We start from the raw sequence: 25575 nt of genomic DNA, 5'->3' as shown, positions 1-25575 counted from the left end.
CAGAGGTTGAAGTAAAGAGCTTTTTAAAAAAACCCACACAATGTAATAAGGTTTATTACATCTAACTACACAAACACTGGTTTTCAATTATATTTTTCTGCGACAAAATTGAAAAAAATATCACCTAATCAGGAGAATTTTTATGCATAGTTTTTTTTTTTGATTATAGACTTCACAGCATACCAGTATGCAAGAGATGTGAGAGAACACAACTCCTGTAACTGTGTGCTGTTTTTTGCTTAATTCATTTATTGGCTGCTTGATTAGTTAGTTTGTGCAGTACTTAGGAAGTGTAAAACAGTAATAAGTGCTAATTAATCATCTATATAACGTTCAACTACAGCTGCAAATTGTACAAATATAACAAAAAAATATGCACTGCATACTGGTGAAGTCTGTTGCTGGTGAACTTCCTTCATTAGGGAAAACAAAAGGGGAAAGCAGTCACTTATTAGCTGCAGAAAGCTTGCTCCACAGTGAGCAACAGAAGCAAGAGATGAGGTGAATGAGTGATACTAAAAGTGCTGCCCAACTGCTTGTATTAGGGAGAACATATGGCAAAAAGAGGCAGAACCGCAAGGAAAAAATGACAGTTTCATTGAATTGCAAATGAGAGGAAATAACTTCAACTTCCACTGTGACAGAATACTTCTGTGTGTTATTACAAGCTCTGGTGGATGCTGCCTTAGACCAATTAACAAATGTAATCATTTGATGCAACAGCATTCAGTGCAGTAAGGCTGGAAGTGGAAAGGTGCTCCTGATAATGCTTTCTGATGACCTAATGAACCTGCTCTAACTGGAACAGCAGTTTCTGCTGTCAGAACAACTTAAGAGCTGAGTGATAAAGAGGAGACAACATTTATCACTTCTTCCAAGTCCAAAATAATGTATAAATGGATGAAGCAAATGGAAGAGAGTACCTAGTGATGGAAAAAGAGCAGGAGAAAGCATCTAGTAGTATGAAACATGCGGAAAGGACAGAGAGATTTGCTGCTATAAGAATAAAACTGTTTTGAGTTCTATGAAAACATGCACAATGGATGAGTAGAAGAACATGCACATCATTTATGCCAAAAGTTAAAAACCTGACAGTTAACAAGAAAGAAAGAAAGAAAGTTAGTTAGACTAAATGCAGGTGAAAAGGAAACACTTCTAAAATACTTCTGCTATGACTTTCAAAGTTATACAATGAGTAATAATAATAGTTTAAATGTACAACTTGATATTAAAAGGTAAAAATAACTAATGGGACAAAAGATGAAAAATTAAGTTAACATTCATCATCATAAGCAAGAAAATTCTTACATACTGCTATTTCTATGATATCCAAGGTTTTCCGTATGAGAAGAAAAGAAAGTTTTAATGCAACTTTATGAAGAGATGCATTTCCATTTCTTATTTTTTGATGGATTTATCTTCTTTGGCCTGCCAAACATATGCAAACATCATATGCAAAAAAGTCTGCAGAGAAGATTTAATAGCACAACATATAAGGTTTTTTTCTCATTCTTTAAATATAGAGAATGCTGAAAAATCTGATGGATTCATATACTAAGAGATCGAGAAGTCAAAACCATCTTGCTGTACCATTCTTAAATCCATCTAATAATGCCCAAAAAGTCCATCAGAGTTTGTCTGTAATTTTCAATTAATTTGCTATATCAGCCCTTTTTATATTTCATTTTTATGAGTCTTCCTTTTTGTAGTTTGAGGAATTACCATTGTTTTAATTGTTTATTATTTATGAAGTTATCTTTAAGGTCTAATTCTAAATTTAAGGCAAACAAGGCAAAACCTTTTTAGGTATTCTGTACTTTATCTTGTTTACCATAACTATGGTCAGGTATCCAGGAATCAGAGTTTTATGATTCTGGAAAGCATTCAGAGCACTATCTTTCAATGGAGAATATTAAAATGAGATGTAAATCAGAGTTGTAGCTTAATGGTCACAGAATGTAGGAAAAAATAGCTAATAAGTTTTCACAAGAATAGGTGATTTTTAGTATCTCTGGGCTCGTCAATCTCATAGAAGTCCCAAAGAATCCAGAAAATACCCCCAGTAGCTGAATCTTCATGACATGCTACAAAAACTTTTATTGTTTAAGCTTGTAATGACATGCTGGGTGCTACATGGTGCATGACTCACATTCCTAATGAAGATTTTGTAACAAAACTGGCAGTATCCTAAGTATATCCAGAGCATTATTGACAGATCGCTTGGTAAACTCTGCATGATAGAAAATAACAATCTTAAGAATGGAAAACCATACTCAGAATATCATCAGGTTGTTTCTTCAGATGGCCCTTGCCTTTTTCCATTTTTTAGTTAAAAAACTACTGTGACTGAAAATGAATTCTCAATATAAAAGAATTACTTTCACCAAATTTTCTGAACAAGTACAGAGTATTTTCTATTTTAATTTTCCCAATCCATACAAACATACTCCCTGACCCACCAGAAAATTCTTCTCCTATTTGGAATTTTGTTACTCTTCACTTTTCAAATTCTCTTTTTGTTAACTCTGTGTCTCTAAAGTTCTTCTATTTAAAATGCAGCAATATTTATAAAATAACATATTCAGTGATGGATAATTCAGAGATTTTTTTAAACACAAGCTCTTGAGGAAGTGATTAATAAATGCACTGGGAAAATAAGCAATTAATGTCTTTGGCAGTGTCTCTATATAATGTTGGCTGAATGTCTGAATGTGTTCACTTTGTTCCTTTGCGGCCAGAGCTGTTGCTTGGTAATATTGGCTTCTGTCTGCTACATCACAGAAGACATCAGTTCAGAGATGCTTTCATTCTAGGTTACTGAACTCAAAATACCAGAACAATACAGTATCTAAGTTCTCCAGCACTTGAATTACACTCAGTTGTAGCAACTACTGGTTATACAAACATTTGCATGCTTTTGGTTAATTCATTTTGTGTTCTGGACTTCCTTCACAAACCATGTCTGTCTAGGTGTTTAGCATCTGACTGCCATGCTGGATCCATCACTAAATGGTAGCTTGCACTTAAATATGCTGGCACTCAAAACTTCTCCATATGGCACATTATAGGCATTGCTTCAGTGGTCAGAGTGTCCATGCATAAACCCCAGCCTGTAATTTGCAAAGAAATCTTCACATGGGAGGAGCATTCATTTAAACTGACATAGACTTCTCCACTGAAGTTCCGCTTATCAAAAAGTTAAAAATAAAGTGATGAGTCAAGTGTAAAGACTTGGAGAAATGAAAGCTTGTCATGAAAATTCAAATCACTACTCTGAATGCTGGATTAATTTCATTAATCATTTTTCAATTAGACTTCTGGCCTCAAGCAATCAAACTACTTCAGTCTTGTCAGCACTAAAAATGGGTGAGTTTTCCTAATAAGCAGGCACAATAGATGCTATTTAAAAATAATTTTAACAGGAAAACAAAAAAAAACTTTCAGAAAAAAAGCCTTTACTTGGCATGCAACTACAATGACTACTGGCTTTCTGTCCAAGAAAGTATGGCTTGATGGGTTTTTAAATAGCTTCCTAGCATTTTTTCTGAGTGGCCTGAAGAAATAAAATTGTGAGACTGATTTTGCATTTGCAACCAGAATGAGTCACAGCTAAAGATTTTTAATGCACTCTTTGTACAAAACATCATATCATGACATCACTGTGCATAACTCGTGTTCATTGCAAATTGCTTTTATAAAGAAATTGTTATTACAATTAAAAAAAAACCCTTGGTAAAATAGAACTTAATAAAATATCTTCACCATGATTTGCTTTCACCTGATTTTGTTTTCATTTCAAGGCTGGTAAAATTTAGCCCTGTTACTTGGCTGAATGTTTTGTGCCTTTCTGTAAATGCAGATTTTCAACTGAAGTTTTATGGTACCAGATGAACAATTCAGTCAAACCTCTAAACCAGGCCTGAATCTAACATGTATCTACTGCTCTGCTGATTACAACCTTTGCCAAGACTTCCAAAACAATCACATCAGGAGAAGAAACATAGATACCAATATCATATCCTGCTTACTTAACTGAAATAAGAGCCTTCCTACACATTGCTCAGAATTACTCTTGTGCAATACCTTTATTAGGTCCCAGAATCAATAAGCATGGTGTGTTAAGGTTGGCCAACCAAAAAAAAAAAAAAAAAAAAAACCCACCAAAAAAATAACCCAGTAACCTGTGTCATTTACCAGAGCTGATTGCAACAATAACCAAATTTCCTTACATCCCATTATCCCCAGTCACACTCCAATAACACCGTTTTTATCTGCAAAGATTGTTTCCCTCAAGAATAATCATCAGAAAGAATGTTTTGTAGCAATTTCCAGCGTATCCTAGTACTGCATTGCGACAGACATTGAAACCAGGAAGGTCAAAGAAGATCCAAGTCATAGAACTGCTGCCATGATAGGAGGGCTTATCTACTTCAGTTGCCAAAGGTCTAGCTTAAGGTAATGCATGAGGTGGTAGCAACTGGCCAATAGCCAATCTACCTCAGCTATTCAAGCAGTTACCTTTCCTGACTTTTATTTGCTCACTATCAAAATTAAAATTTCTTTTTTGACAGCTAAATTTCCCCCCAACACTTTCTTCCACTTTAAAGGTAAAAAAATATACAGTTGACAAGTTTCAACTAGTGATGGGCAGAAAAATATTGAAAACCACATAGTACCTTGAGATCATAAACATTAGAATGCAGAAATCCTGGTGAATGAAGGATTTTGTATGTAAAAAATTGAACTGGTATCGTATCTGTTCTGAAACCAATTCACTGATGTGTCATTCCATACAGGGAGATGAACTGAAGTGCCATAACTGACAATTTCACTGGCAATACTGAAGTGGAAGCCATTTTTACTCAAAACCAGAGGGATTGATATACAGTGCCAAGGGGGGTGGTTGGTGTTTGTAGAGCTATATATGCTATGCAGTGCCATAAGTGGCTCAGAAGCACAACAAGCAAGTGTAGCCCCCTTGCAAAAATCTAGACAGAGATGTCCTATGCACTTCTGTGTTGTGTTTCTCCATGATATTAAAAAAAAAAGTATCAGAAGAATTTGTGTACATTTAATTATGGCATACAAGCACATTGAGAAAGTTTAAACAGTTTTCAAAATAATTATAAGATATGAAAGAAATTATAAATATCCTAACTCAAATATCAATATATTTAAAAAAATCCAGAAGAACCAGAAAATTAGCAGTTCATCTTTTTTTCAACCACTCTGTTTCTCTGAAATTCGATTTCATATGAAGGGCCCTCATGGTCTTGTATTCTACAGAGCATCTATACAACCTGTAGTTCTCCAGATCACAGCTATTTGAATGCTATAAAGGAGTCCTTTTCACTCCATTTTAACTGCCCTTGAAGTATTTTAAGTTAGCTGCATGCACATACACAAGTTCACAGTGCCTCTAAACATGAAGTTTGGCTGTAACTATACTGCAATTTTGCCTGTGCAAGGCTGCATAGATAGGGGTAGTGACATGACAGTCAACTGCAATAGGACAGTCCTGGTTTTCTCAGTGTCTTTAGCCTCAGGTGCAAGCTCTTCAAATGCAAGCGAAGTTTGCATTCTCTCACCAGCAGAGGGTTCTGCAGTGAAGGAGGATTAATAATTCGCCTTCTTTTGCCTTTCCCAAATTGTTTGCGTTTCCACAATCTGCAAATAAATTGCATGGTTTAGTTTGCTAATGACTCACTTTCTTTGAGTACCAGACACGCAAGAGGAGGTCAGAAATCCTAACTGCACTAATTACAACACAATTACTGATTCATTTCACCTCCCTTTAACTATCCAGAGGGCTGTACAGAACCAGCTGGTGTGTCTATGTATTCGTAAGATACACATTTATTTTTGTCATGTGAGGGAGGTATGTGATGGGGTTTGATGGTGGGGGACTGGGTCACAGTTTTTTTAAGTCATTTGATGACTGCATTTCTTTTAACAATTCTCCATAGTGGGAATGTTTTGTGGTTTGGTGGTTTGGGTTTTTTTAAATGTGTGTAATATATATATATGTATATATATATGTGTGTGTGTGTGTGTGTGTACAATGCCTGGAACAGTAAATCTTGGATTATTGGTTCGACTTCCCACATACTGTAGTGACCCCTGCATTAAATTGCAGCACCATAATAGTATCAGGAGTCTTTTTTGATGGCAATGCATTAAAGGAACAAAGCCCTGATTCATAGCATAAGTGCATGAGGAAAAAAAAGCCAGCTAAAGCAGGGGGAATGCTACTGAAGCAGGAAATGCTTTAATACCAGAGGCAGCTGAGTTCCCTCAATAGAGCTCACTTTGACTGCAGGATGAAGGGATGGATAAGAAATGGAATTCAGTTGGGACTAAATCAGATTGGTAGGAAAATGTGTCACATATTTTGATTTAATTTTGTTTTGCACAACCAAGGGACTGTCCTTGGAGAGTTAAATCGGTTTTCATATAGATAATGGATATTTCTGATTAAAATAAGTTTCACCCAAAAAAGTCAAGAAAAATGGTATCCTTACAATAAATCAATATTTCAAGGTCTGTGTTGCAAAATATTTTTTCCGTGTACACAAAAGAGTAGCTAGGCAGTTTTCAGAAAGAGTATCCCCCTTTGATTTTTACAGCTCCATTGCATGAACAGAGAAGATGGTACGGAAAGTCATAATGTTAATTTACTTGCAAAACGGATCATGGTTTTCAGGAGAGAGGTAAAAACAATTTACCAACTCAGTCATCTGGGCACAAAGCCTAGAAGCCAAACTTTCAAAAATCTAGAAAGGGACATGCAAGGATAGAAGGACAAGATGTTCAAAGGTACTAAAAGGTGATTAAATGTTTATGTTCCACTGGATTTCAACTGAGATGACTCTTAAAAAGATGCTCTTTGAATGTCTGAAAAAGATGGTATTTCACAACCCCTCCTCCCCAGTTTCTTGGCATTTTGAATTAACCAGATGATATGTCTCATTATAGACTTCTGCTCTGGGAACAAATGCAAATTCTTATTCTTTTAGTAGGAAAAGAGATGGAATCTTAACCTTCTAACCATTGTTACAGTACTCTGGTGGTCTGCATAGGTTTGCAAAAATGTCATTCAGGTGACCTAAACTGAACCAACATTAACGCCTATCTACCAGCTCATCCCTGCTGTACTTATGCTGTGAGAAATGGGAAACATTACCAGGGTAAAATCACAAAAGCCTTTTTTCCCTATCCTAGTCTACAGAGCAATATCAGATATTTTAAGTGCTGTGTGCTGACTGCCTCTCTTGTTAAGGAATACTACAATCAATAGTTCAAAAGCCAGATTCCCAAGTTCCATCTCACCCTATCTTTTCAATTGAAAAGTAACTGTATTTTGCCTTTTAAAAACACTTACTTATCGACAGAGTAACTCTTTTAAATTGTTATCCAACAGAGGCTGGTGATGCAGATGAAAAGGTTTTACAATTTCTGGAAGCATACTTAGCCAGAAAGAGTCAAAGTGCATAAAAATGTGGAAAAATGTTGCCCAAAGCAAGATTGTTTTGAATTCTGCAGCTGCCCATGCATGACATTTGCTCTCATATATGAATATTTCCTTGTCAAATACACAAATCCACCTCAATCTGAATCCATTTCATAGACTATCTCTGCCATTGTTTATTTTATCAGTTTATACACAATCTAATATGGCCGTATTTGTGCAGAGAATGATGCATAATGTCCCTGAGACAGGAAGCTTTGTGTTGTTACTGCCTCCTTTTAGATATTGCAAGAGTAGCAATAATGGGGGATGAACTGGCCATAGGATGATAACTGTCTTAAAAATAGTCCCTCAAAAAAGGGCTTTGGGTAAGAGGGTGGAAGAAAAAGATGTCTGGAACATTATAGAGGAATTCAATCAAGAAATCACAGAAAACTCAATTAAGCTCTGGAGGTAAGAGCCTTGCTTATACTATCATTTTTCAATGGAAAAAAACCACAGTTTAGGGTAATCTTCTGTTTTCAGAACTGCTTAAGTGCAAAACTTCTAAAACTTGCGAGAAACATGCTACTGGGTTTGTCTAGATTGCCCCAGGCTGCAGCACTACGTAGGTATTTTTGAGCTAGTTTGAAATAGTTTGTCACCATATCACAAGGTGCAGCAAGAAGATCTAATCTCTGTGCTCCATGTTGATAAAATTTATGTTAGTACTTAAGCAGGTGACTATAAGTTTGCAGTTGGAGAAATGATTATATTGATGTTGGACTAGCTGGATCAGTTGCAGTGGAAAATGCTAAGCCCTTAAAAACTCACATTGATACCATGCTTAGGAGAACCCAGCAGGATAACAGAAAATGTTTTGTTTAAGCTCACAGAAAAAAGCATAACTCAGATGTGAGCAGCAGCAGAAAGAATGGGAGAATTTTTTCCCAAGTTGTACATTTTTTGGGAAGTACCACATATGTCCCAGGTACTCCTGCAAAAATCCTTCCCTGTATACCTGTACACTCTTCTCATCAACAACATAAGGAGATCATCAAATCTTAACTTCCTCAGAAACCAAACCACTGACCCACATGCTCTGGGGAAGGACAAGAACTTTCTAAGCATTGTTCACGTGCCAAAACCTGTATTTCCAAGAAGACTTTGCAGGGGAGGGAGCTGCCTGGGGCAGGAACTGCTCACTCGGCTGCACACATCTCCAGTGCAACATGCAAGCTCAGACCACTGAAAAGCAGACCTCTCTCCCTCTTCCCCCTCCTTCCGCAGCAAAGACATTCATTAGAGGAATGTTATGATAAAATTTACTTTGAAGTCTTTCTATCCTCACTATTTGTAACAGATGACTCAAACATACTGTTCCAGCAGTAGCAATGTGGAAATGAACTTTTCCACCTGCAACTTCCTCTCAGCTGCTCACAAGTCCCTTTCTGTTGGATTTAACAACTCAACTGCACCCCTAGCCACTCCCTAATTCTACCCCACTGAATGCAGTTTAGCTTGAACTCTTTTATTGTTTCTTCGTTGTCGACTTTTTTCTTGTTCTTTTACTTTTGAACATGCCCTTTTTTGAGAGAAGAAGACTGGGGAGCAGCCAAGCTTCAGAACTGTTAGTTGATTTGATTTCACTAAGCATCGTCCAAACTATGCACTCCTCTGAATGACAAAGAGAAGCTGCTATATCAGAAGAAGGATTAGCTGCTTGCAAAATAAAACAAGAAGCAATTACAGATGACATGATCTCTCATCTAAGGTCTTTTTTTAGACACAGAAGCTCTGAAATAAAAATAGCTGAATTCATTGTCCCTTACAGTCATTTTAAAAGCTCTTTTGAAATACTACACTATTTCTTTTCATTATATTGAATAGGCATAACATTTTACAAAGGCTGAACAAACTTAAAGTCTACCACAATAAAAATCAGCAATTTGTCATTTATGAAGGGGATAATTCACAGTCTCTTAAAAATGTTTAATAGTTTGATTCTCTTGCACTTTGGATTTGACACCTATGTGCTCAATTCAAATCAAATCAGCTTTCTGTGACAACGTAAATAAAAGCTCTTTCATGCAATCAAGCTGTTAAAGAAAATGACATACATATTAATATTTCAAAAGTTATTTTAATATAATTATATTAAAGATGCAATTATGAATCCTAACATTTCAAATTCATATTTGCATGTACTGCTCATGTTCAAATAATATATCAAAAAAAAGTAATGAAAGGGTAAAGTTATAAATATATCATGATTTCATAAATAGAGCTTCCGGAGATATTTCATGATAACCCTATTCCCTGCACATAATACGATCAATAAAGTTGGTTTTTTTCTGACTATATTGAGATGTTTATTTCCTCCTCAATTATATCTCCAGTCAGAGATGGATGCTAATTTCTAGTAAATTGTCCTCTAGATAAACACAGTTGGTTTAACATCTTATAAAAACTACTGTTGTTTTTGCAGCTTGTGATCCACACCTGAAAAAATACAAAAAACCAAAGGAATTTCATAAGAATCCCCTCAAAAGCTGTCAGAAATTCAGTTTTTCCTATAAAATAGTTGAATAAAATTAAAAAGCAACAACACAACCACCAGTGAAAATACAGCTGTTCTTTAACTCCTTTTTAAATGAAACAATGACAATGATTGCTTATTGACACTTACCAACTTCAGTATATCAGGGAAAGATCAATTATTTCCTAAAATGTAAATTGAAAGAGGTATTACCTTTATACCATCTGAATTTGAAGTTATAAGTATTCTGACAAGACTGCAACTTGCTTTGTCTGAGAAGGAAAGCCAAGTTTCCCACATTTCAACATGGATGCTGAGAATACAGGGCTAAAGACCTCTGCAATAGATTATCACATCTGACACATTTAATCAGTTTTGACACATAGCCTCTTCCCTTTGCTGGTTTTAAAAAGATTGTCCTTGAAGAGGCAAGCAAACTCTGGGCATCTGGAGGAACAAAGATTACTGTAAATCCAGGTGAGGGAGCATATCTTCCCACAGGCCTTTTTTTTTTTTTTTTTTTTTGTGCAGAAAACAGAGAAAAATTGCTTGTCACAAAGATTGTGTGCTCTGATCTGTCCTGTTTTAAAACTTTATAAATACAGCAATTCAAAGGACTGTTGCTTATAGCAACAAATATAAGATAGTACAGATAGAGAGGGGAAAAAAAACATTACTGCAAACTGATCATTGTGCTCAGCACATTTTCACCTCTGAGAGTATGTTGGGGTTTGATAAAGAAAGGAAATGGCAAACATTAACATTGCAGTAATGAGGGGTAGGCTTGTTGGTGTTCACATACCCTAAGTCACCCTGAGGAGGCCTCCTATAATTTAAACACAGGCACTTATCTCTCAAAAGTGTGTCTCAAGCCTATTGACTGATAAGGTATAATTTTTTAAACAGGCAGCAAATAAATTCACTGTCAGCTAATTACCTCACTATATTTCCTTTTCATTAGAGATAAATATTTCCAAGCATTAGGTTGTAAATATTTCTGAGGGAAAAAAAAGTTCTGACTAAAGATTAGCCCTTCGGTAAAACCACAGCAAGTTGAACAGCTATGATTGTGCCAGCATATGTTTGGCTGAGAGAAAATAATACAATATATAATAATGTATAATCATTACCTAAGAAAACATAATTTTTTTTGGTAATGGCGCAGACATATTTCTCTTTGATCTAGTGTAGTAGGTAAGATTTTACTAACTACAAAAATGACCTGACCAAAGTGTTCTCATAATTTCTTTGACACCAATAACAACATCAAAGGGTCACAGTGCCCCAGTTCTCCACCTAACTGGTAAAAATGTCACCAGTGATCTGTTGATACATCTTTCCTCTCTGTAGCAATACAGGCACAGTAGTCCTCAACATTTATTCTTCTGCAGCGAAGTCCAATATAGATAGTTGCTACTGATTCCCTCTTCCATCAAAATCACTGGTTATGCAAACTGGGTGCCCATTTTAATGAGTTGTTGGGCTGCTTCTGTATTGCCTGTCCTCACCAGCCCTGCATGTGCCAAACAACCACATGACAACTGAGTTTGCTTAAACATGATTCCTAAGAACTCAGCCAACACAGGAGAAGGAGCACACAAAAGAATGTAATGCAGTCCCCTCTCTCCTAGCAGCAGCCTGTTTTGTGAATTGCTTCATTTTTTGCATAATTACAGGGCAGAAGCCATTGTTGACAAGCTTTAACAGTGCAATGGGTGTAATGTGTGGTACTGGAAAGCTGGTGACAACACATAGCTTGTGAAGGGGCATTGACTGTTATGCTAAAGTTTGTGAAATGCAAATTTTTGAACATTTTCAGGAAGGCAGATAACTTCTCTGAAAGCATTACAAACATAAAAAATAACTGCTTTCACTTTGAAATACTCTGAGACATGGAGGAACAAGGAAGTACAAGGGGCATGGCCTTGGTAGTGTGCCTGGTATTTGGTGCATGTGGCATCAACTGTTACAGGTCCCATGAGAATTATAGGCCTGTAAAAACAGAAGTGTTGGATGTAAAGGTAAAATACAAAGCATTGGGAAACGGCCAAGACACAGTTTGCAAAAAGAAGTCATGCTTCATTATACAGCATGTGTTCTTTGGAGGGGTTTATGAACATGTGGATAAAAATTATCCATTCATCTCCTCTGACAAATCTCTACTTCGATTTCAAAAATTACTGTGAAAACATTCCTCACAAAAGAAAAAACAGGGACATTGAATTTTGGTGTGTAAGTTAAGAAGTTAGTCTTTACAAGTTCTTTTTGAGTCAGTCCACAGAGAAAGACAGATCAAGAGCACAACCTTGGGATCTGCCAAGCATTCCAGTATCCTGGTCCTCAAATGCAGGATGGTTTGAAGAAGTTTCTCCTTCTAGTTTAGGGAACTCCCTCACCTTCAGTGCTACTGTTCTGAAAGACTGGTGGGAATCCTGTTCAGTAACACCTTCACAGCACACAGACACATCACCACAACCATCAGGTTTGCAAGGAACTAGCCATGACACTGTAGCTGAGTCCTGCTGTCCAAGTTGGACTGGGAAAGCCTACTTGACACTGGTGCATGTCTATCTTTTCCTCACAGTATTTACTTGACATAGACCCCTTAAAGAAGAAAGGAAATGAAAAAAAAAAAAGCTTTCATTTGGAACAGTGAAGGAAGGAAGAAAGAACATAGGTTCAATCTGCTTATTCTAAGTCTTATTCACTGCATTTTGTTGGCTGCTTGAACTTGTGGTTGGGAAAGAGAATTCCATGTGAATTTTCTGTAGAGGATCTTCACCATTTGTTTGCCTCAGCAGGATTCTCTCATACTGTGCAGCTCAGCAACTTCAAAATAATTGTTTTCTATCCATTCATTTGAAATTTTGGATGGCAGTCTTATTATCCAGATTGCTATTATGACAGTATGCGGGTTTTTCAGTATGAATAGAGTATTTTGTTAATGTTTATATCCAATAATTCAGGAGCCAGCTGCTCCATAAATAATATGAAATCATCTTCACCATTTGAAAAAACAAGTAATCCAATATTAATCTTGTGGCTTCATTTCAGAAAATTTTATTCACCTATGAATGGTTACTAGCAGTCTGGGATAAAAAGAGTCTTTTCAATCATTCTCTTCTTACAGGCCTTCCGGCTTTAAAGGTTTTGGTGTACACCACATCTGTCCATGTTTCTACATTTTGATAAATGTAGTCTAGAAAAATCCATTTACCATCCAAAGCTGTTACAGCACATGTATATTAAAATGTTCTGTTAGACTATTTCATCAATAAATTACCGAAGCTGTTCTTTTTAGGCTTGAATCACAGGCGAAACACCTAAGTGACCACAGAAAATATATTGTTTTGTATTTATTTCCCCCTTTCTATATAAGATGATGTCATTCAGTATGCTCAGGACAGTTTGTTTCTCTCATTACCCTTCAGTCTACTACAGGCAAGAGCCTAGGTAAAATATCTGAACAAACGGCAAAAATTCCCATAATTCTCAAAAGTGACAAATATTGCAGTGAAGTCACATCATAAAAGGGACTCAAGAAGAGCACTGAACTTGCTGTGAGATAAAATTTGCCTGTCAAGGAAGACAAAAGAATATTAATAGCTTTTGGGGCTGCGCTTAATGAAATACCTCCTAGACTACTTGCAAGCTCCTTTATTAGGAACAATAACCTTTTTTCCTGAGATCAATGACACCGTTTTAATACAGAACACCTTATCAAGTGAAGTTTGTTCTATTTTTGTTGCCCTAGACAGTAAAACCTACAACAGTAGTGATTCAAATGTAAGCAATTTCCAGACATATAATATGATTGCAACTGTAATTCAAAAAATTACCTTCAAATGTGCCAAGAATCACAAGAATATTTCTTGTTTGAACTACATAGTTCAATAGTTCGAAGAACATACTACTATAAATTCATGGAGATGCAGTTAAGATTTTAAACACAAAATACTTAAGAATTGAGATAAAGGCCACCACCAACAATCAGGTCACAAGGGTTCATCAGAGAACCATAGGCCAGTATTGATGTTATTTTTGCTCACCTAGCTCTTCTTTTATTTCTTGCAGTCAATTAAGAGAAAATGAGGGACAATTCATTATGATTTTTTAATAAAATATTTGAGAGTGATCATAGGAAAGAGTCTACATGCTCTGTGACTAAGTTTCAACGATAAGCATAGGAAAAAAATATGTAAAGGACAAAAAACCCCACATTAAACATGGAATTGGAAATAAAAGAAGAAAAGGCAAAAATGATGTTAAGGACAAAAAGCACCAAACATAGCATTGAGGCTGTAAATACGAGTGCAGAAGAGGGAAGATGCAAAGACTTGCTGAAGATCAAAGTTCTCACTTTTGGAATAGCTCTGTTTTCTACTGGACCTTTTAGTGGGTCTTGAAATATTTATGATCACATTTGCACAGAGTGCCACTCCATCCTCAGTTAACAACCACTGAGTATCACAGTAGTGACACACTAGTGCATGGCAAAGGAGTTCACCTGACCTGTCACCACAAAACCTGCCCTAGAACTCCCTGAAAGATTGCTGCCTACAGTACATAAGTTGCACAACAGACACTTCCAGCAGCTCTAGAGAATTTACAGAAGTGTAAGAAAGCAATACAGGAGTATTTTTTCCAGCTTTACTATTAATAGTAGAAACATGAGACTGTTTAGGAAAGTCATTTGGTAGCTGCACTACCATACTGAAATCTGTATTATTAGGTACTTTAAATTTAATTTCTTGCTTTTACCTAGCTTCCTTCTTAATTTGTTTCTTCTCCTAACTATATTAATCTTTAAAACTGAGTGACTCAGCTGCTTCACTGAAAAGAATTGTGTCCCTGCCATACATCTTGTCCTGTAAAAATTAACGATGATGATGATAAGTGCTTCTATTTAATACAAAGCTTTATGAAATAGGATTTTTTTACTGGATTATCTTCCTCTTGTTTAATAAGAAGCAGTGTTTTTTATGATCTTCCCTCTTTCCATCCCCAAAATTCCTGACTGTCAGGTTACATTGAGACTTTCCCAGTGGTTGCTCAAAAGGTTGATCACATGCCAGGACCTCATTCTCTGCATGCAGGAACACAGATTACTTCAGTCTGACTATGCAGGCAAGCACTGGTCAACTTTCACTTAATCTCCTGTGATGTGGATAAAGAAACACACTAAATTAGCTGTGTGGAATGATTGAATCACTACAGTCCAATGATCAAATGGCAACACAGAGCTGCCACAGAAGCTCAGGCCAGTAATGAAACTTTTCTGCTTTACTGAATCAGTTAGTCTGGACTTCAGGTCATTCTTTTTAGCACTGTTCAGAAGCAGGAACTGAGCCCACCTGGAGAAAGAAGAAAAGGCACTACTTCTGTTTGCTGCCTTTTAAATAAAATTAAATGCTTTTACAACAGGTACTAAGAGCATTTTTCAACATGACCCAAACTCCATCAGAAAATGTGATCATTTACCTTTAATCTACTGGGGTAGCTGCTTGCAAAGCCACTTTTTAATTTCACGTTGCCGCAGAACAAACAAAGCAAGCTGCTGCTGAATGTTAGCACAGAGTGTAAGTACTTGAAAGTGCTTCTAGAGAAAAAAATTCAGATGCCAAAAAAAACCATAATTAGTTTTGCATCAGGATGTCATACTATAGAAATGAAAAACCAAAATTTCAAAAATCAAGAAAGCATGTCTGTTAAAATGTTGATAATCTAGCCTAGAATTTCTTCATAAAACATGTGTGAGTGAAAGAACCCAAAAGCTTTAATTTCTTTTTAAAATCATAGCCAACTTTATATTTACAATCACCATGGAGAAGTAGCCTAAAGGATCTAATTCCATTTCACTTGGCAGTATCTGGGAGACAAATTGCCTGTTTTACCTTCTCCTAATTATCATAAATGTGTTCACAAGTTCTTCAATGCATTATTTCAAGTAGATATGCTTCCTCAGTAAATACATTTCTCACTTATGGAATTACTCCTGAACATTAAATAAGTAAAATAAAGCTTTTCTCACTTAGGAACATCAGCTATCAGGACAAATTATGATGAGCTAAATGTTCATGATGTGGAAAGAAAATCTGAATGCCATCCTTATGGATATATCTGTGACTTTTTACAGAAGGTGCAGTAAATGGGAAAACTGCATGCTTCAACATATCAGAATTTTAAATGATTCAGTAAATCTCTTTAACCATTAGAAAGACATTTTAGTGCCGCTGTGCTAAACCTTAAATATGTAATGAAACTCAGTTTAATTTGAAGAAGGAAAGATGCTAAAAAACATGGAAGTCTGAGTGAAACTCTGAAAGTCTTTAAGTGCAACTGTGTTATTATGTGTGCAATGACACATGAATCTGACTGGGACTAGAGTGGTTCAAGGAGGGCAGGCTGAAGGCAAATTTGTATCATCAAATTGCAGCTTCTGTTGCAAATTTGGATGACAGTTCCTATCTACTTTACAACTCATTGAGAGCTCCTTAGTGTAGCAACACTCATGAACTCTGCTAAATTTAATTTCTATTTCCTTTTGACAACAGGCAGGAAAGCACGCTGTCAGTCAGCTTTTAATATCCATTACTTTCAACATTGCAAAAAGCCATTCCAGAATTTAATTTATTTTCCAAGGCTATTTCAGGAAACGCTCAAGATGGAACAACAAGCTGAATAAACAGCCCTGAATTGCATACGAGGGCTGAGTACAGTAACAAAAGAGAATTGGTGCCAACCAAGGCATCAGTCTTGGACATATGTTTTTTGGGGAGTGACTTAGAGGGGAAGTTAAGAAACAAAGTTCTGGCATAACCACACCCAGAATTTACCTCCTTTTGGGGTTCTGATTACATTTAGTATCACCAGGAGCAGTGGCTCCCATCTGGCCCGGTCAACCTATAAGAAGGTTCCTTCCTATGAAAAGCAGGATATGGCAAAGTAGAGCAGGAGGAAAGATGTGTTCTTGTTCTTAGCAAGCAGGACCCTGGGACCCAGTTGGAATGCCTTCCCATGCTGGGAAACGACAAAGCATTTCTACTAAGAATTATAGGTTCTCACCTTCAAGATATTTGGCTACCTTAAATGTGCAATGTTTCAGTACCTGATCCTCAATATGAATGGCTTTTGCTCACCTTTTCCTTGGGCAATAGACCTTTACTGAACAAAAGACTTGTCATGGTAGACAGGAAATACAAACTCAGCTTGCCAGAAACAAGGTTCTCCAAAATTGTTACGACTTCCTTATTGAACCTTAATGCTATAGTCACTGTAAGTCTTTGATATCTTTATTGCTTACAGCAGTAAATAGCATAAATCTGGACAGCTTTGTAACAGAAATACCACTCTGACAAGCAGTTTCTGTTCTCATATCACTGTTGTAGTCCTAGAGGAACTAGTAAAATACACGATCAAAATAGCTGCATACTTTACTTTGATTAACACACGAAAAACATTCACCAGACAAAATTCAAGGCATCCATGAGACATTTCTACAACTCTGTCTTGACTTGTAACAATTGAGGTTTTGACCTAAAATATTTGAGAGCTGTATGACAAAGGGTGGGGTTCTTCTGTGTAAAAATTGTTACACTGTGATCGACACATGCTCAAAGGTGCAGTATTTCTAATTCAGATGTTCTATGTAAACAGCAAATGAAAGTTAAAATGGAAGATCTTTAGAGTACAGGACTGCCAGCTAGAACAGCTTGTTAGTTCAAGATCTCTCTGGGTTTCTCTCCAGAGAAAGTTTTTAAGATAACATCATGAACCTGAAGCCCACGTTCTCTCTTTTTTATCTTTCTTCTTCTTATCTTCTGTATCTCTCTCATGAAGAACTGGGTAAGTGCAACCAAGCAATGCCCAATATTACTCCTCACCTTTCTCTGAAATATTACTGAGCAAACTTACTAGTACATCCAAAAAAAAAAAAAAAAGAACATACTCAGAACACTTGCCAATGAGAAAAAAGAGTAACTTATTTTCTAGGAAGATATTTAACTCTATCCCAGCAAAACCAGCACAGAAATTTAGGATTATATCACCAATAATTTTTTTACAGATTTATTAAAGTACCAAAACTATGCAAATTTAATGCCTTTTAAAAGAGAGCATGTATTTGGTTGTTAAACTAGAATAGTGGAATTGACACAATTTGGGTTAATAGACTATTTTTGTGAAGGTCTTATTTTATATGACTATGCAAATTGCTTCTCATCTATCTGCTCCAATTTTGCCCTCTATAAAAAGGGATGACAACTACATTTTAAAAAGCAGAAGTATTGAGCCATCACTCTTAGAAGATGCAAAATCAACACAGCCTTAAGATAAGAGATTCTTTACAGGATGTCCTTAATCACTTTCTTTCTTTTTGTACTTTGAGACTTATATGAGAAGAGACATTACTGTGAGCACACTTAGGTTTTTTAAAATTAAAAGATCATATTTATGTCCTTATAGCTTATAAGGGCAAAGAAACTATCAGTTTTTCAACAGAAATTTATTTATATTAAAAAAAAATCTTAACAGTTTAGACTTGTACTTTTGGTGAGTTTGTGGGTTGCACAGTAGAAATTGACATATTGGGAAGTAAATGTAGCCACAGGTGAAGAGCTCAGATTTCTCATATGGGTGATGTGAGTTAACTTCATGCCTACTTCATAATAACAACAGCAACATAGGGTTGGAAGGGCTCTCTAAAGCTGACCTAGTCCAACTCCTCTCCAACGAGCAGGGACATCTTGAACTAGATCAGGTTGCCCAGAGCCCCACCCAACCTGACCTTGAATATTTCCACAGATGCAACATCTATCACTTTTCTGGGCAACTTGTTCCAGTTTTTCACCATTGATACTGTAAAAATCTACTTCCTGATATTTAGTCTAAATCTACCCTCTTCTAGGTTATTGTTTTCCCTTGTCCTGTTTCTACAGGCACTACTAAAAAGGAGTAACCTTCATCTTTCTTGTAGCGCCCCTTTAGGTAGTGAAAGGCTGCTAAAAGATCTTCCTAAAGCCTTTCCTTCTGCAGGCTGAACAGCCCCAACTCTCAGCCCGTCCTCACAGGAGAGGTGCTCCAGCCTTCTGCCCTTCTCTGAGTCACTCTTCTGGACTTGCTTCAGCAGGTCCACATCCTTCTTAAGCTGGGGATCCCAGAGCTGGACATACTACACTGGGTGGGATCTCTCAAGAGTGGAAGCAAAATTGCCTTCTTTGACCTGCTGGTCACATTACTGATGCAGCCCAGGACACAATCTGCTTTCTGGACCCCAAGTAATCATTGCCAGCTCATGCCCATTACAGTCCCCAGCACCCCCAAGTCCTTCTCAACAGGGCTGCTCCCCATCTTGTCATCCCCCAGGAGGTATTGAAACTGGGGATTGCACCAATCCAGGTGCAGCACTTGGCCTTGCTGAATCTCATGGGGGTCAACTAGGCTCATGATCCTGTCCATGTCCCTCAGGATGGCATCCCATTCCCTGGGTGTGTCAACCACCCACACAGCTTGGTGTCTTCTGACAGAGGAATATCTGTACAAATAATAGTGATTACAAATGATGTGTGCTAGCAACACAGCAGTTTTCCCATAATTTTGCAGCATACTTATTATATGTTAGCTTTCACAGCAGTTTTCACTGAAAAGTACATTTACTCAGAGTTACCTGCAGAATTTTATTCCTCCCTTATACTGCACATTGTCAAATTTCATGCACCTGAATAAAGATGCCTCCTAATTCCATTCCTATACCCACTTTTTATTTTCTAATGGTGTCCAGAGCTCAGGGTTGCAGACTGCAGCACTAATATAGCTGTTGTACCCACTGAAAGACAGTCTCAGTTTAAGAATAGGAGGGTCAACACCTACTCTTGAACCCTCACAAATCCATGGACAGTCCTGTTGTCTTATTCCTTATTTTCTTATTATTTCAAAAACAAGGAAGGAAAGAAAACTACTTAACTCTGGATCCTATCAGATATTGGAAGAAGGGAATTCCTGGTTTTTCCTATCAAGAAGACTGTCTAGAGTGATGACTCTTTTTTTTTTATTTTTTAAATTTAGTGTTCTTTTCCTCACTTCTCTCCCATATTAACATCTAGAATAAACCTCCATGAACTTCCACACTTCTCATACCACAGATTCAAACACTTCATTCAGATTCCCTCTCATTACAGCGACTAGGTGTTATTTGATACAATTTACTTTTGTGTTGCATCATTGCCATCACAGATTTTATTTTCAATTTTAGAAAGGATTTTTTAACCACTTACATAGATAATTTCAGTTCCCTCTATTCCTCACTTTCTCTCTTCTTGAGACTGTAGTGCTAAATTTACCTAGTGTTTCTACTGAAAGAGCCTGGCTCAGGACTTGATGCTGCAGTCTGTCAGGGGAGAGGTACATTAAAAGATTCATCTGAGATCCTTAAAACTATGGCAGAGTTACTGAAATCCTCTAACGGAATGAGGCAATGATAGTTTGTAGTATTACCAATTTTTGCAAGTGTATTTAGAGATTATGTTCAAATAACAGCACCTCTCATGCCTTTATGCATCATCGTATTCAGAGAAGTCTTCCATCAGCTTAAAGCTATGCCCTAAGCAGATCTCATTCTTCCTGGAAATACATTTTCTGCTTGATTACACAGTGTGGAAAGTAGGGAAAATGCCACTGCACCTGTGGCCATGAAAATAGGTGGAGTTCTGTAGAGAAAAAAAACCAAAAATAAAAGCTTTGAAAACACTACAGGGCATCTCAATGCCTTAGAAACATTTCATTCACTTCAGCAATCCTTTTCCTCTATTCCACATAAACCATACATGAATATACTATAAATCCATATAAATCTATTCTACGTATGATTTAAAAGAATAAATCCCATTCCTCTGACAGAACACTATGCATCACATTGAGAACAAAGAACCAAGGGCTGGAGAACTGGTAAGCGATTTCATGCAAAATATGGTAAAATCCAATCTCTGCAGCTGTACTCAATCTCCATTTCACATGGCAGTGTGCTTGCAACTACCACCCAGGGCAGTAAAGGGAAGCCTTTATTTTTAAGAAAAAATGTGGTAGGATGTGAGAACTTTGAAAGACATTATTTTTCATATGTTTGAAATGTCTCTTACTCCTTTTCAAAATCTAAGATCACCAATGTATGTGAAACATTTACATACAATGATGAATGTTCTTCATTTGATACAGAGAACAGTGCAGGAAGATAGTTGGGAGGGGAAGATGGGCACAGGCAGAGAGGAGGAGATGAGAGATGGAGAACAGAAATATATGAAAAAAGCCAGGAGTGGAAGCCAGGGTGGAATCAAAAGTTTGGAGAAGAATAAGGACCAAATAGAAAGTAGAAGGAAGTAACTGAGATATTGAATTGGAGAGAAATGTGAAAATTTGCTTACTGGGCCATAGGAACAAGCGTAGCCTGCAGTTTCAAGAAAATGGTTCTTCCTTTCTGTTTGGCAGTGGTAAAACCACTCTGTGAGAACTAAGGGTGGTTCTGGTGTTCCAAGAAGACATTAATACACTGGGTCAAGTCTAGCAGAGAGCTACCACAATGACTATGGGTCTGGAGTAGATGGCATACCAGCAGACTCTGAAGGATCTGGTTTCCTCACTATCAGGAAGAGAAGGCTGTGGGTGGAAAGATATGACAAGAGTATTCAACTAATCAAGGGGAAGGTGTAGAGGAGACAGAGTCTCCTCAGTCATGCTCAATGTAAGTTTGCAAGGCAAAAGATACAAGCTGAGACAAAGGACACTCCAAGTACATTTCCAGGAAAAAAATGTAACCCATGGACATTAATGGTCAAATTCTGGATCGGGTTTGCCCAGTAAGGCTTTAGATTCTCTGTTCTTGGAGAACCTTAAAATCTGCCTGTAAAAAGGCCTGATCTACCTACTTGAGTTTGGACATTGCCTCCATCTTTGTAAATGGCCAAAGATTCTTTCCTAAGGATCTAACCTGTTCTGTGATTCTGTGAATCTGAAATGAGGATTGTACCCTGAGGACACAAAGTGAGAAGATTTCAGATGACTGGCCTGTCATAAGACCATACACTACAGAGGATAAAAATGAAGAAGGTTTTGCAGAATCTCAAGACTTCTGCCGCCAACTATCTGCAAAGTTTCATAACAAATGATGTGTCTCATCCCCCCTCTAGTGGCTAGTACACATAGGACCGGTCACTACTGAAACTACTCTGTAAACTCTAGTGGCAAGTACTTCAGAAGTGAAAGATATTTACTGAACATCTGGTTATCAATACTTTCTTACACCATGGAATTAGTGGTGCTTGTTCCCAATTTTTTTTTTAAGTTAGCAAAAGGCGCATGACATATATACTCCTAGCACTTAAGATCTCTCTGTGCTCCTAATGTCACCTTAAATGTGTTTTCTCCTGATTTTGAACTATTTTTTTCTTCTATTTTCAAACAATTTTTGAATGTTCTGTATTTATGCATATATACAAATATGTAGATATAGAGGATTATGTCTCTGTGAATGTGCATAGTTTTTGTGGTCATATATATATATTTATGTAGCTATTTCTTTAGTCAATTTTTATTGACTAAGTAATTACCAATTATTAAGGCACTGCAATAGCTAAAGAAGTCTATGTATTCAGATAACAGAAAAATGCATCATGCCTTCGTGCTTAAGGATTAAAAGAGACATGTACATATAAGTATTAAAAGAAAAAGAGGTTTAAATGTTTTGGTCAAGAATTTTAGGAAATGTGGTACTACCTCCTGCATCTTAAAGAAAACAATAAAATCAACATTAAACTTTGCTTTTAAGTGGGCATACTATAAAAATGTTTATTTACAGAGTTTCTGTTCATCATTTACATATGTCAGATATTGAGGGCACACAGAAACATACTGATGCAAATTATTTCAATATGATTCTTACGACAAATACAAGTAAAGAAGACAAAATGAGGTGTTTAAAATGTACTTTGCAAAACAAAAAAGTTTAACCACTGAGCAAAAAGATATGAATTTCCACATACATGAGAAAGCCAGAGAAAGATTTCCAAATATTTTGATAATAGCAAATGAAACTAAGTCATTCAAGTCAACAGAAAATTAAATTACTGAAGAAAATGTGCAAGGAGTGGTAATTTTTGTTATAGTTCCAGCTATGGTAAAAAACAAATAACATTCTGAGACTCCTGTGCATCTGACCAGCAACAATAAGACAAAAGCTTCCTTGCAGCATAGCAAGTATCAGCTCCTTGCTCATGAATCTAGACATACTTTCGTGCAGCTCTTTTGGACAGGCAAGTGGTATCAGTTTTCTAAACACAGCCTTGCTTGTTCACAGCTGGGAAGCTTAAATTTAGGTGCCAGTAGGCCAAATGGGTTCTACAGGCAATGTTTTAAGCATCCCAAGACCTAACAACTTCAACAGGACAAAGCACCTGCCTAAAGCAAATGTGCCAACCACGTGCAAGTGGGGAGACACTAAGCAACTACTTTGACTAAATTCTTAGCTCTTAGCTCAAGTTAAATAAAACACCCAATTTTATTTTCACTTTTCTGATTTAGATACAACTATTGGAATTATCAAGATATAACTGGTTTAGCATCAGCTATACAAAGGACAAATAAAAGTCTATGCTAGGAGGTAATTCTGTTCACAAGCATGTGAAAATGAAAAGGGTATTAATCAATCCTATTTTAACAGCCATAGCAGCATGCCAGAACTCCAGTTACAAAAACTGACAGAAATTTAATAATGCCAGTGCAATGCTAGTGATTGCCAAGGAAAAGGACACCTTTTTCATACTCCTACAGACTCCAGAAAAAGAGCTGGAATTAACAAAGAGAGGAACAAAAAAATTTTGGCAAATAATTACTAATTTGACCAGAATAAAAACATGTTCACTAAACAATGTGGTATCCTGAATATCAGCAAATACCCCTGAAGATGTAACTCATGAAAGTAATTTTACAGATCTGCTGAAAAAAAGAAACAGGGCATCCTCAAAGAAAAAACTTTCCTTCCTTAAAGAAAAAGTTTAAGTAACAGGACACAAAGTGTACATTCCACAGAGAAGTACTTCCTTTAAGATTTTTTCTTGCCTTTTTCTTCTAAAATTTCACAATTTCCCTGAAGTTTTACAGTTCCAGGATACAAAATGATTCAGATAGCAATTGACTAAGTCACAGATTGTTAAGTATTTGAGGATATAAAAATGGTTCTTTTCCATAAAGTATGATGATTAACTTAAATACCATAATCTTAAGTCCTGAATTGCTGTTCCATTATCAATCATTTATTGAAAACCAACAACTTCTACTATTCCATGAAGTGATCTTGGTTATTTGTATTACACAGTTCAGGATCTGCTTGGATATACTTGGGGTAATATATTTGATATGCCAATCCTTTGCAGATGGAACTTTACCAGCTTTCACTGATAGTGCACTTGATAGTATTTATTAAGCCTTTCAGCAAAATCAGCTTGCCTGATCAAATGATACAAAATGAAAAACCGCCTGTGTAGCAGGTCACTACACTACTTTTCTCCTAAGTACTGGTTTAGGAAAAACAAATGCAAAAGCAAATCTACCAGTGGATTCATTTCATCAGTTTGGACGGTTACAAGTAACATGTCTTCCCAGATGACTTGATACTGAGCTTTGTCATTTTACTGACCTGCTGTGGGATTTAAAAAATTCTGTGTAACTGCCAGCATAATAATAATCTATAAATAAGTTGAACTAAAATATGGCATTATTTGTAGTAAAAATACCTGAAAGGAAGAACCAAAGGGCACAAAATGGAAAGGATAACTTTCTTTCCAGCATAACTTTAAGAACAGAAATACCGAAAAATATTTTTTGAACAGTGAAATTTAAGATAATGATAAGAAAAAACAAAGGGACTGGATTTCATTTCATGCTATTCCATATCAATAATTCTCTGAATTTCCCTTGTGGAAAAATGACACCACTCTAATGAAATTATTCGTAGCTCTAAACCATTTTCCTTAGTGAACACAGTGTACATTAGCAGGACTTCTAGAAGAAAATGTTTCTCTCAAAGATTTATTATTGTGAGATTATGGTAAGATGATCCGGATGGCTCATTGTATGAAATCTTGTCATCCTGGCAGAAGTACTTTGCTCATCCAAGAGGCAGGTGAACATTTGAAGCAGGCAATAGATCTCAAATTCTGAAGCTATAGGGATTGAACAGATTCTGAACAAGCTCATATTGACTTGGCAATAGGCAGAAAAGCAGCAGCAAACGTTATTAACCTTACACCAAGCAATATATGTTGGCATGAGCAGTGGAAGAGGTCTACTTATCTGTTTAATTGAAGGAGGCACTGCAATAGCAATAGCAAGAAAAGGATGTGATCAGGGAGGTAGAGGATGGGATAAAATAATGCACTCTGACATTTTAGTGTGGATGTTAGATGTTTGCTTAAAAGAAGAAAAAACACTTTTCCTATGACCAGTATCAGTATACCAGAAAATAACTAAAGTAAAACACTTGTTGAGCAAATTTCATGTGTCGTATTAAGCACACAAACTTCAAAATATGGCTTTTGCAGATCAA

General features: G+C 36.5%; 1 protein-coding gene across 11 annotated transcripts in view; it reads right to left on the bottom strand.

Moving 5' to 3' along the window:
• The window catches only part of DLGAP1 (DLG associated protein 1), a 402341-nt gene that overhangs the window by 259850 nt on the left and 116916 nt on the right, over positions 1-25575 (bottom strand). Inside the window, exon 3 of one of the 11 annotated variants that reach the window (XM_038127586.1) lies at positions 15468-15585. The exons of the other annotated variants lie outside the window; for them this stretch is intronic. The gene's annotated coding sequence lies outside the window, so the exon portion shown is untranslated. The remainder of the gene's footprint in view (positions 1-15467; positions 15586-25575) is intronic. 11 annotated transcript variants of the gene reach the window in all.

The sequence above is a fragment of the Motacilla alba genome, chromosome 2, assembly GCF_015832195.1.
Source record: "Motacilla alba alba isolate MOTALB_02 chromosome 2, Motacilla_alba_V1.0_pri, whole genome shotgun sequence".
NCBI lineage: Eukaryota > Metazoa > Chordata > Aves > Passeriformes > Motacillidae > Motacilla > Motacilla alba.
This window is presented reverse-complemented; position numbering and strand designations above follow the sequence as displayed.